A 13766-nucleotide genomic window follows, 5' to 3' on the forward strand; every position below is an offset into this window, starting at 1 on the left:
CCAGAGGCTCCCTCGTTCCTTGGTTCATGCACGGCCAGAGGCTCCCTCGTTCCTTTGTTCGTGCATGGTCAGAGGCCCCTTTGTTCTTTTGTTCATGCATGGCCAGAGGCTCCCTCATTCCTTTGTTCGTGCACGGCCAGAAGCTCCTTCGTTCCTTGGTTCATGCACAGCCCGAGGGTCCTTTGTTCCTTGGTTCATGCATGGCCAGAGGCTCCCTCGTTCATTGGTTCATGCATGGCAAGAGGCCCCTTCGTTCCTTGGTAATGCACGGCCAGAGGCTCCCTCGTTCCTTGGTTCATGCACGGCCAGAGGCTCCCTCGTTCCTTTGTTCGTGCATGGTCAGAGGCCCCTTTGTTCTTTTGTTCATGCATGGCCAGAGGCTCCCTCATCCCTTTGTTCGTGCACGGCCAGAGGCTCCTTCGTTCCTTGGTTCATGCATGGCCAGAGGCTCCCTCGTTCATTGGTTCATGCATGGCCAGAGGCCCCTTCGTTCCTTGGTTAATGCACAGCCAGAGGATCCTTCGTTCATTGGTTCATGCATGGCCAGAGGCTCCTTTGTTCCTTGGTTCATGCACAGCCAGAGGCTCCTTCATTCCTTGGTTCATTCATGGCCAGAGTCTCCCTCGTTCCTTGGTTCATGCATGGCCAGAGGCCCCTTCGTTCCTTTTTTAATGCACAGCCAGAGGCTCTCTCATTCCTTTGTTCGTGCATGGCCAGAGGCCCCTTCGTTCCTTGGTTAATGCATGGCCACAGGCTCCTTCGTTCCTTGGTTCATACATGGCCAGATGCTCCCTCGTCCCTTTGTTCATGCATGGCCAGAGGCTCCCTCGTTTCTTGGGTAATGCATGGCCAGAGGCTCCCTTGTTCCTTGGTTTATGCATGGCCAGAGGCTCCCTCGTTCTTTTGTTCATGCATGGCCAGAGGCTCCCTCGTTCCTTTGTTCGTGCATGGCCAAAGGCTCCTTCGTTCCTTGGTTCATGCACGGCCAGAGGCTCCTTCGTTCCTTGGTTCATGGAGGGCCACATGCTCCCTCGTTTCTTGGTTCATGCACGGCCAGAGGCTCCCTCGTTCCTTGGTTCATGCACGGCCAGAGGCTCCTTCGTTCCTTGGTTCATGCACGGCCAGAGGCTTCTTCGTTCCTTGGTTCATGCATGGCCAGAGGCTCCCTCGTTCCTTGGTTCATGCATGGCCAGAGGCTCCCTCGTTCCTTTGTTCATGCATGGCCAGCGGCTCCCTTGTTCCTTGGTTCAAGCATACCAGAGGCTCCCTTGTTCCTTGGTTCAAGCACGGCCAGAGGCTCCCTCGTTCCTTTCTTCATGCATGGCCAGAGGCTCCCTCGTTCCTTGGTTCAAGCATGGCCAGAGGCTCCCTCGTTCCTTGGTTCAAGCACGGCCAGAGGCTCCTTCGTTCCTTGGTTCATGCACGGGCAGAGGCTCCTTCGTTCCTTGGTTTATGCACGGCCAGAGGCTCCTTCGTTCCTTGGTTCATGCACGGCCAGAGGCTCCCTCGTTTCTTGGTTCATGCATGGCCAGAGGCTCCCTCGTTCCTTTGTTCATGCATGGCCAGAGGCTCCCTTGTTCCTTGGTTCAAGCACGGCCAGAGGCTCCCTTGTTCCTTTCTTCCTGCATGGCCGGAGGCTCCCTCGTTCCTTGGTTCAAGCATGGCCAGAGGCTCCCTCGTTCCTTCGTTCATGCACTGACTGAGGCTCCTTCATTCCTTGGTTCATGCACGGCCAGAGGCTCCCTCGTTCCTTGGTTCATGCACGGCCAGAGGCTCCCTCGTTCCTTTGTTCGTGCATGGTCAGAGGCCCCTTTGTTCTTTTGTTCATGCATGGCCAGAGGCTCCCTCATTCCTTTGTTCGTGCACGGCCAGAGGCTCCTTCATTCCTTGGTTCATGCACAGCCCGAGGGTCCTTTGTTCCTTGGTTCATGCATGGCCAGAGGCTCCCTCGTTCATTGGTTCATGCATGGCAAGAGGCCCCTTCGTTCCTTGGTAATGCACGGCCAGAGGCTCCCTCGTTCCTTGGTTCATGCACGGTCAGAGGCTCCCTCGTTCATTGGTTCATGCATGGCCAGAGGCCCCTTCGTTCCTTGGTAATGCACGGTCAGAGGCTCCCTCGTTCCTTGGTTCATGCATGACCAGAGGCCCCTTCGTTACTTTTTTAATGCACAGCCAGAGGCTCTATCATTCCTTTGTTCGTGCACGGCCAGAGGCCCCTTTGTTCCTTGGTAAATGCACGGCCAGAGGCTCCCTCGTTCCTTGGTTCATGCATGACCAGATGCTCCCTCGTCACTTTGTTCATGCATGGCCAGAGGCTCCCTCGTTCCTTGGTTAATGCACGGCCAGAGGCTCCCTCGTTCCTTGGTTCATGCATGGCCAGATGCTCCCTCGTTCCTTTGTTCATGCACGGCCAGAGGCTCCCTTGTTCCTTTGTTCATGCATGGCCAGAGGCTACTTCGTTCCTTGGTTCATGCATGGCCAGAGGCTCCTTCGTTCCTTGATTCATGCACGGCCAGAGGCTCCTTCGTTCCTTTGTTCATACACGGCCAGATGCTCCCTCGTTCCTTGGTTAATGCATGGCCAGGGTGTGTGTAGTACATTGAGTGCAGAGGCAGACCTGAGCTCAAGGAGAATGTGATGCATTGTTCGGGCATAGGAGGCGGAGGCAAGAACTAAAAGTAATGCAAGTGTGATGCTAAGACTCCTACGGCTCCTGGCACCTGAAGTGTACAGAAGCCAGAATCTTCATGCCACCCCCCTCCACAGGGTATCTGTGATGACTGCCAACATCCCGCCAGATGGATACCAGCTCTTGGCTGGATCGAGCAGAGTGCAAAGCTGCGGCGGTGCCTTCTGCTTTGTGTGCTAACATCTGGGGCCTACTCACACTAGTAAAGGGTACAGTGGTCAGATATGGCAAGGTAAAGCGGATTGGTGGTCTTAGGGAAAGGAATGGGCTTCCCCTGGGGTCGTTGGATGGCGCAAAGGACAAACCCTTAGTGCAAAGCTACATTTGCAAGCTGGGTAGAGGCCATGATGGAACGTGTTCTCACAGAAGGGAAGAGGCGATGGGTGAGTGTGTCTGCATGGCAGGGATGCTCCATGAAAGGCTGTGTGGAGGACGCAGGATCATTTCCTTCCTGCTGGGGGCGCGACTGGACCACAGGTGAGTAAGTGAAGCAGATTCAGAGAGCCAGTCACAGTTTGGTGCTGAGTGGCATTCAGAGAAGCCCTGCAGCAGGCCACTAATGGACAGGAGCCACCACAGGGGCAGAGCTCTCAAAAATGAGGAGTTTGTGTCATGGGCAGAAAGACTCGGAGAGGATTGACACGGTTAGGGGTGGGAGGGGCCTAGTGTCTTGGGGGAAGTGAGAGAAGCAAACAACATGAGTGGGGAGCAGGCGAGAGGTCTCAGAAGAAAGGAGGCAGCCGTTTGCTGCCAAGAACGTGGTGGGAGTCAGGGGTGGAGCGCAGAACAGGGACCTGTTCTCAGGACACCCCCGCGCCACACGGCCCCCCAGCTGTGTGTGTGCCCCATCGCTGCTGCTCATCGTGACGATCTGCCAATTTTTTGCCTGTTTGTTCCTGCTCGTTTTTTTCCTGGTATTTGCCTCTGTTTCCCCTGCTGTCTCATTTGTGGTATCTGTACCCTGTATTGCCTCCCCTGGTGATAGCCCCGCTCCCCGCTTCCCGCCGCCGTGATCTCGCGGCCCTGCCCCCTTTTCTTCCGTGTCCTCCCCGCTCCCGCCTCCCAGCTGCTCCTCCCTCCCACTTCACCTTAAATGGAGAACGCGAGGACGCGCAGCGGTCACGCGCACCGGGCGCGCCGATTGTGCACCGAAGGCGCGCCAAAGGCAAGCTCGTCTGTGCCCGTCCGCGCCTGGACCGCGCCCAGTGCCAGGACCCCTGGCCCCCAACAATGCAAGACGACCCGACAGACCTACAACGCCGCTGCCCTCAACGCACTCAATGCCGGACGGAACCCCACCTGCTGCCAGGCCGCCCCGAAATGCATTCACGGACCCTTCGCCTGCAGAACCTGCAAGTTCACCTGCCTCCGAACCTGCACCGCGCCCGCCAAGCCAAGCTCCAGCAGCGACCACAAGTGCATCCTGCTCAACACCCACTCCGTCCACAGACACGCCGTGGAACTCTGGAACCTCCTCGACACAACATCACCAGACATCGCCTTCCTCACGGAAACATGGATGAACACCTCTTCAGCCCCCGACATCGCCATCGCCATCCCGGACGGGTACAAGATCATCAGGAGGGACCGCGTCAACCAGACCGGAGGAGGCATCGCCATCGTCCGCAAGAACACCATCCGCATCACGACCGATTCCAACGACACCTTCGCCGCTGCCGAGCACCTACACTTCAAGATTAACACCGACCCAATGATGACCCTCAGAGGCACCCTCATCTACAGACCCCCGGGACCACGCACACAATTCAGCGAAGACATTACAGACTTCATCTGCCCACACGCCCTCCCCTCCGCCCTCTACATCCTCCTAGGGGACCTCAACTTCCACCTGGAGAACAACAAGGACCGCAACACCGTCACCCTGCTGGACAACCTCGCCAACCTCGAACTGAAGCAACTTGTCAACACCCCCACCCACTACGCCGGCCACACGCTTGATCCCATCTTCTCATCCAGCAAGCACATCACCTTCAGCCACTCCACCGGACTCCACTGGACCGACCACAGCTGCGTCCACTTCAGCTTCAGAAAAACCACAACCCACCACCACCCGCAACAGGTTCCTCACAGGAGCTGGAGCAAGATCACCGCCGACCAGCTCACCATCTCCCTCAGCCAGAACCCACCTGCCAGCACAACGGACCCCAATGAAGCAGCCCGCAACGACACGCAGTGGCTGACCGCCCGCGCCGATGACCTGGCACCACTGAAGAACCCTCCCAGCAGACCAAGAAGGCCCCCTGGTTCACCCGACAAACTCAAGGACTCCAAGAAGACCTGCCGCACCCTCGAGAAAGCCTGGCTCCTCGACCAGACCACTGGCAACATGACCGCCCTCAAACACGCCACCCGCAAGCACCACCAGCTCATCCGCACCACCAAGAAGAAATCACTGAAGGAGCGACTGGACAACAACGCCCACGACAGCAAGGAACTCTTCAGCATCGTCAAGGAGTTCTCCAACCCCAGCACCGGCAACAACGACATCACTCCTTCACAAGATCTCTGCGATTCCCTCGCCTCGTTCTTCCACCGCAAGATTGCCGATATCCACAACAGTTTTGGTGCACCATCCACGCACCCAACCGTCGAACCAACGCACCCCACCGCCACCCTCCGCACCTGGACCACGGTGACCACCGAAGACACAGCCCGCATGATGAACACCATCCACTCCGGATCTCCAACCGACCCCTGCCCCCACCACGTCCTCAACAAGGCCGTAACCACCATCCCACCCCCACTCCGGGACGTCATCGACACCTCCTTCAACACTGCCACCTTCCCGGAGAGCTGGAAGCATGCCGAGCTCAGCTCCCTACTGAAGAAACTAACAGCGGACCCCACTGACCTCAAAAACTTCCGCCCCTTCGCGCTCCTCCCTTTTCCTGCCAAAGTCATCGAGAAGATCGTCAACAGACAGCTTGCCTCCTTCCTTGAGACGAACGGATCCCTCGACCCCTTGCAGTCCGGTTTCAGAGCCAACCACAGCACCGAGACCGGCCTCATCGCAGCCACCGACGACATCCAAGCCCTGCTCGACAACAGGGAAACAGCAGCACTCATCCTCCTGGACCTCTCTGCAGCGTTCGACACTGTCTGCCACCGCACCCTAGTCCAACGCCTCAGCAACACCGGCATCCAAGAGAAGGCACTGGAGTGGATCATCTCGTTCCTCGCTGGAAGAACACAGAGAGTCCGCCATCCCCCATTTCGATCCGAGGCCACCAAAGTCATCTGCGGCGTCCCGCAAGGTTTATCACTCAGCCCCACCCTCTTCAACGTCTACATGAGACCTCTTGCTGCCATCGCACGCCAACACAACCTCAACATCATCTCCTACGCCGACAACACCCACCTGATCCTCTCCCTTACCAGAGAGCCGGACACCGCCAGAACCAGCCTACACGAAGGGATGAAAGACGTCGCAGAGTGGATGAAGAACAGCCGCCTGAAACTGAACTCAGACAAGACGGAAGTCCTCATCCTGGGACCATCACCCTCCGCCTGGGACGACTCCTGGTGGCCCCCAGCCCTGGGCACCGCCCCCAAGCCAACAGACCACGCACGCAACCTGGGCTTCATCCTGGACTCCTCCCTCTCGATGACCAAACAAGTCAACGCCGTCTCCTCATCATGCTTTCACACCCTTCGCATGCTTTGCAAGATCTTCCGATGGATCCCGACCGAAACCAGGAAGACAGTCACCTAGGCCCTCGTCACCAGCCGACTGGACTATGGAAATGCCCTCTACGCTGGAACCACAGCCAAGCTACAGAAAAGACTCCAACGCATCCAGAACGCCTCCGCCCGACTCATCCTGGACATCCCCCGACGCAGCCACATCTCCGGCCACCTGAGGGACCTGCACTGGCTCCCCGTCAACAAGAGGATCACGTTCAGGCTCCTCACCCACGTACACAAGTCTCTCCACGACCTGGGCCCCGAGTACCTCAACGACCGCCTGACCTTCTACACGCCCACCCGCCAGCTGCGGTCTAGTAGCCTCGCCCTCGCCGCTGTACCACGCATCCGAAGAGCCACCACCGGAGGCAGATCCTTCTCCTACCTCGCGGCCAAGACATGGAACTCCCTCCCCACCCACCTCCGCCTGACCCAAGACCACCTCGACTTCAGGAGACAACTCAAGACCTGGCTGTTTGAGCAGTAGCGGACCCCCTCCCCCAAGCGCCTTGAGACCCTCCGGGTGAGTAGCGCGTTATACAAGTGTTATGATTGATTGATTGATTAAAGGATGGGAGTGGGTTTGGGTTTCTGAAGGAGTGGGTATTCGGTGGTGCACAGAGTCCCCCAGGCCCCCTCTCAAACAGAAATTGATGTCAGGCGAGCAAGGCTAAAGAAATAGCTGGAGGGGCCCTCAGTCGGTACAGACAGTCCTTAAAACATGGGCTTATGAAGGTGTCACCACCAGGGATAAAGACATCAGTCAGGTCTGTCGGGTTTGAAATGACGCCTGCAGTGAGGAAAAGCATCTCTGTGCTTTCTATGGTCATGGAGCTCCTCTGTGTCTTGCAAGATCCTTATAAAGTACAGCAGAGGGGACTTGTCCTCATATATTGATGGGTAGGGATTGCTCTCTGAAATGGCTTCCATTACTAGGAAGAAGCTCTATTTGCTCATTGTCCTCAGCTTTGTATGTGAAGGAGGCCAGAGACAGGGTGTGTGTGCTGCCTGCTTAGCATTGAAAGGGTGCGTGGAGTGACGTCTGGACGGGTTGTTGTATTGTATGTACATGAACAAGTGTTGTCATCTCCCCGGCAACGCTTGGACTTCGGTCAGGGTCCGAGCTCTGTGGCTGCTGGTTACCATGGAGACCCCGAGCATCATATTATGGTTCGACAATGCTTGTCCCCTCATCTTCAGCCCTGCACACACACTCGCCTCGCATCTGCACCTGCTGAGAACCGCTGCCTTTGCTGGGAGCAGCTGCACACATCTGGCTGTAAAGCACTACCTCCCAACTTGTACCTCAACACTACTTTGCGTTTTTCTTACAACGATGCTACTTATCTGTATATCTCTGGTCAAAAACTCTCTGAAACAATGTGTCCATTATTTTTGGATACGTTATTATATCCCTGGGAGTGCGTCAGATGTTCAGAGCACTAATGCCCGCTTTAGCAGCTATTGCATGTCTCAGGAAGGTCACAATGACATGCGCTGGATGCCGGGCTCGGCTATTCTTTGCTTTTCAAGATTCTGCCTGCCTACACCAATCCATAAAGAGGGTCTCGTGGTAACAGAGTCCTTCTGAAATTGGGGTAAACCAAGGATGACAAGCAATTGCTGTAGTGATTTTACGTCTAAAGAGGAAAGCGAGATCTGACTCATTAAAAGGGCTGCTGTCGAGTTGTTGTTAACAGTGGCTTGGAAATGACTTGTTGCGCCCTCATGGGCTGTGGAAGCAAATTACTGATTCTCTTATCTCCCTTCCTCCTTCCACTGACATGCTATTGCCACCACCGATACCACTGTAGTTTATATTTATATAGTGTTTTATTGAGATAGTTGAGGTTCATCCACATAAGGCCAGTAGGTCTTTGCAGTAAGATAAAGCAGTCCACATACGAATACTTGGTGGGATACAGTCAGTGAGCATGCAACACAAGAAGATGATGTACGGAATGTTGAATAATGTCAAACATTCACCCCAGTCACAGATCTGGGTTTAATCACTCTGTATTTTGTCCACCACGCCATTCCAACTGCCCCTGTTCCCCTTGGGAATAGTCCAACCCGAACTGCCTGGCAAGGTCCTCCCTGGATCGGAAAACAAGTATCCTGGGATCAGTTTCAGGGCATCACCCCTCATCAGCCAGGTTAGCTTTGAAATCGGTGGTGTAGTGAGCACGGGGCCCACTTCTGGGCAAACCCTTCCCACCTATGGTGCAACAACACAACACACAGTGGAACAGTGAAGGCACCAGCTGCAGGTGACCCAGAAGATGCAGTTGCATTCATGCTAAATCTAGTAATGGTACAATGTGTGTGCTCTTATAAGCAATGTTTAGTCCTGAACATCCCAGAATTTAAGGAACCTTGGACTCCTTCAGGAGAGCTAGTGAATAAAGAAAAAAAAAGATCTAGGGGCATATATCAAGCAGGACTATAGGCAATATTCGTCGCTTTAGCAGATGTTTTCGGCAGCTAAGCGGCGATAATTCTTTCGCTCTATTAGCAAGCTGTTGCTAACTGATGTTAGCGATAGCTTTTAGGCGGTTTGGGGCCCGCTTTGCATGTCAGCGATGTTTATCGCTAATGACATGCAAAGTAGGCGTACCCAAACAGTTAGCGACTGAAAGCAGTTTGCTAACGTTGCTATCGCCTATTAGCAAGGCAGGCGTAGCGATGGAAATATTCGCGCTAAGCGCAAATATCTCCAAATACTAAAACCTGCCCAGACCAGTTCCTAGCCATGTTATCCAATGGGAGGTGGATAACATGTCTAACAGCATTTCATCGCTTATGCGTGAATATCGCTGTATTCTCAGCGATATTCACGCATTTCGCCGCTATCGCTGGATATTTTAGCACAATGGAGAAAACTAGGGGGCATACTACCAACGATTAGCAATATTTATCGCTAACTAGGCTTAGCAACAAGTTTTTTATCGCTAAGCATCGTGGGAATTATCGCTGAGATAACATGCTATTAGCTACTTTTTTTCCAAAGCGATAATTTTTACGGCGATAGCGTGAATATCGCTGAGAATACAGCGATACTCACACATTAGTGACTAAAAATTCTTAGCCATGTTATCCACCTCCCATTGGATAACATGGCTAAGAACTGGTCTCGGCAGGAGTTATTTTTTGGCGATATTTGCGCTTAGTGCAAATAATGCCATTGCTAAGCCTGCCTTGCTAACAGGCGTTAGCGGCGTTAGCAACAGCTTTCAGTTGCTAACGGGTTGGGAACGCCCACTTTGCATGTCATTAGCAATAATTATCGGTAACATGCAAAGCGGGCCCCAAACCGCTCGCTATCGCCTGAAAGCTGTCGCTAACTGCTGTTAGCGACAGCTTGCTAATAGGGCGATAGAATTTTCGCCACTTAGCGGGCTGAAAACGGCCGCTAAAACGGTGAAAATTGCCTATCGCCCCCCCTTGATAATATGCCCCCACGTGTGTAAAGTATAGATTATTCAGGAGAAACCTTCTTTTTTACAACTCTATTTAAGTCTCTAAGTCCTATGTCATGTGTCTAGAAATGGAGTGTAGCATGAATGTACTTTGCAGATTAGTCTTACTTTTTGAGTATCCCTTTGGAAATATATTAGTTGAGTCTTATTAAACGGAGTCAAACATAATTTGCAGTGCTCATTTGACCAGATGTTAGAACTTCACTAGGAAAGCCACACTTCTGTTTTGATGAAAAATAATGTTGTCCCTCTGTGCTGGTTCTTGAGATATGCTGACTGCCGACCAAAGGCTTTGATTTTCGTATTCAGTCATGATCTCAGTATTCCCTGTAGCCCCCTTATCCTGTGTAAAACCTCAGAGCTTCAAAACACACAAGATGATGGACGGATTGTTGCACATTGACAAAACATTCACCCCCAGTCACAGATATGGGTTTAATCCATCGTTATTTTGCTCGGCACGCCACCCCTGTTCGGACATGGCCATATGCAAATCAGTCTGACCCTGTGCCTCATGGGAACAGTCCAGGCCGAACTGCCAAGCCATGACTTCCCTGGACCGGAATCAAGCTTCGGAGGACCGGTTTCTGGCATTACAGCCGTCTTCAGTCGGGCTTGCTTGAATTCAGTGGCAAAGTGAGCAAGGGACTCACGTCTGAGCATACCCTGCCAACTTATGGCGAACAAAGCGGTACAAAAGGGGGTGGTGATGGACGGAGCATCGGAACCAATCAAACACTCACCCCCAGTCAAGAGATCTGGGTTTAATCCATCACCGTTCTTTAGCCCACTCTGCCACCCCAGTTCAGACATGGCCTTATGCAAATCAGTCTGACCCTGTGCCTCATGGGAACAGAACAGAAAAAGATTCCCTTGACCCAATTTTTCTAGGTGCACTAATTGCCAATGTGAAAGATTGGATGTTATATCAACTACTTTGTCGTGAATTTTATTAAAAAGACATTTTTTGTTCACATACATAACATTTCTTTTTAATAAAAATTAGAAAAATTGGGTCAAGGAAATCTTTTTCTGTTTTGGTTATAAGTACCTTATTTCCCTTGATTGCTGTATCCTCTTCGCCGCTAATGACAAGGGTAACTCGTCATGGAGTTTCCATTGATTTCAATGGAAATTACATTGAAGTGCCAGAAGCACCATAGCATCCAAGTGGTTAAGGGGTCCCTCTCTTTTTGTTACTGTTACCCTCATGGGAACAGTGAAGCCCAAACTGCCAAGCCATCTCTGGACCAGAATCAAGCATCCTAGGACCGGTTTCTGGCTATCAGCCGTCTTCAGCCAGGATAGCTTGACTCCAGTGGCGTAATGAGCATCTTGTGTGTTTTTTTAAAACCTCAGAGCTAACATCCGAGAACAGCAACAATCTTCTCCCATCTTTTTGTATTGTTTAGTACTTGTTAGAACTTGCTATTTCTGGTTGGCTAAGACTGACACAACACACACAAAAAGAGATTAAATTAGGGTCGGAGGCCAAAATTTAAAGACTAGCTGGAATATGTAGCCCCTAAACTAAATTGAACATAAAAAATGTATTCCAGCGTCTATATAACAAGAAAACTAAAAAAGGAAGTTCCCACCAAGAATCAAAAATGTGAAATGCAATAAACATAAAAATGTATGTGTATGGATTCCCATCATTCACCAAGCCTGGTGATTAGCTTCATCATTTGGGTATCCCTCGATGTATGAAATGACAGACTAGCTCTATGAGCATCAGAGCTTACGAATGTCAAATGGGTGTATTTACCAAGTTGAGCAAGATGTAGTTCATGGGACCCGAAAAAAAAAGAATTGTGGGTATTTTATTAAATGCAGTGAAAAAGTGAAGTGTGAAAATATAAAATTGGTGCGTGAACAGACTAACTATTCTTATTTGTGTCAGTCACGATCAAAGATTAAAAACATGAACGCCAGGACTAGTTTTCACAAATAGCTGTCCTAGGCAGTGGTGGTCAACATGTTTCAGCACTTAAAGGCAATAGATAAAGCCATGTGCTTTCGTCAGGACCTCAACAAAACAAAACTACAATGACTACTATTTACAATACATCAAAAAAGGATATGGTGTGAGTACAACATCTCACAGTCCCGATTCCTTCTTGATATCTTCAGTTTTCTGAAAAATAATAATGAGTGAAGAAAAATACAGAACACATGAGATTCTTGGAGAAAAACGACCAAAAAGTTCACTCTCAATATGTGGCCACAAAACATTATGCCTACATATATGCCCCTGAATGGAGCTTGACTCCATCTTACCTTGGTAATATGGAAGATAAAGCCTCACCCCACCTGGCAACGGCTCAGGATGTAGGAGGCACCGCTCTAAAAAGAAAAATACACCAAACTAAAATTCTTGTGGTGCGTCAGACTTTAACATTTAGAAACAATAACATCTATCCACAGTACACAACCACAAAACTATTCAGCATTAGGTACACTCTCCAAATGTATGTAATTTGACACCTAGTAATGGAAGTTAAAAACAGACCTTAGATGTAGAAATACGCAATGCTCAAGAGTACATTGCAACTAATTATATGTATAGGATTCATCTGTTATAACACATATTCGAAGCAAGGTTACTGCTACTTTCTCATATGCAAGTAGTCATCCTTCATCTATATGAACCCATTTGATCATGTGCTGCCTCTGTTTACCAAACAGCCAACAAGTAAGGTGACTTTTCAAAAAAGTGAGTATCTTATGCCCCTTCTATGTGAGCAATAAGTGTACGACTGTCAGCCTAGTCTTAACGAAACAGCCCGCTAATTGCCAAGTGTACCGCGTTCTGCCACACGATTGTTCAACATAAAAAACAACCAGAAAACTGCTTAGGTGACTATCAATATCGTGAGTATCTTGTGCCCCTTACATATGCGCAATGCGTAGGCTAAGACTGACGCCAAAGCCAGGCAGAAACCACAATTCTAGTCAGGGCAAGGGAGTCACACGCCAAGATAACCCCTGCTCACCCCCTTGGTAGCTTGGCATGAGCAGACAGGCTTATCCTGGAGGCAATGTGTAAAGCATTTGCGCACGCACACAACAGCAACAACATCCTAGGCACACCATAAAAGGAACTCCACACAAGGTTATATAAAAATAACTTTTGTATTGTCAAAACACATCAGATAGTAATCACACAATATACATTGTGCCAACTGGCACGGGCAATATTCACAAGGGATTATTTACAGGACAGGGCCACATGGGCCACTGTCCGAATCAACACTTTTAGAACTAGAAATACTGTTAGAAATAGCACTTTGTAGATCATAGAACAATAAGATGTTTCACACATGATGCATAGAACATTCAGAGGTGTAGGAAAGACACATGATGTATAAACATACATTCAGCGGTGTAAGAAACAAGGCACATGACACATTAAAACTCATTCAGAGGTACCGTAGAAACACATGATGCCTAAAACATTCAGAGGTGTAAGGGAAGGAAAACACATGATGCATAAAAACATTCAGAGGTGTAGGTAAGACACATGAAGCATAAAACACATTCAGAGGTGTCACAGGCATAATGGCATAGCACATTATGCATAACTCACATTTGGGCCTAACCAATAAAAACTACAGTAGGCAATCTCTCACTAGTCTAAACACATTAGACTCTCCCCGTAAGCATAACTCACATTTAGGGGCGTAACTCACATAGTGAAATAAACTCTCACTAGCATAAACTTACATAGGTAAAATAACCTCATAATCACATTGTGCAAACATCACCTTAAGCAATTACTATCAAAAACATAGTACAAATACATTGCGCAGAAATCACATACCAGCCCCCTGGCCAACTGGCCATCTCAAGGAGACTCAACAGCCCTGTGTCCAGAATGTCAGGGCGCGCTG

The sequence above is a fragment of the Lissotriton vulgaris genome, chromosome 6 (assembly GCF_964263255.1).
Source record: "Lissotriton vulgaris chromosome 6, aLisVul1.2, whole genome shotgun sequence".
Taxonomy (NCBI): Eukaryota; Metazoa; Chordata; class Amphibia; order Caudata; family Salamandridae; genus Lissotriton; species Lissotriton vulgaris.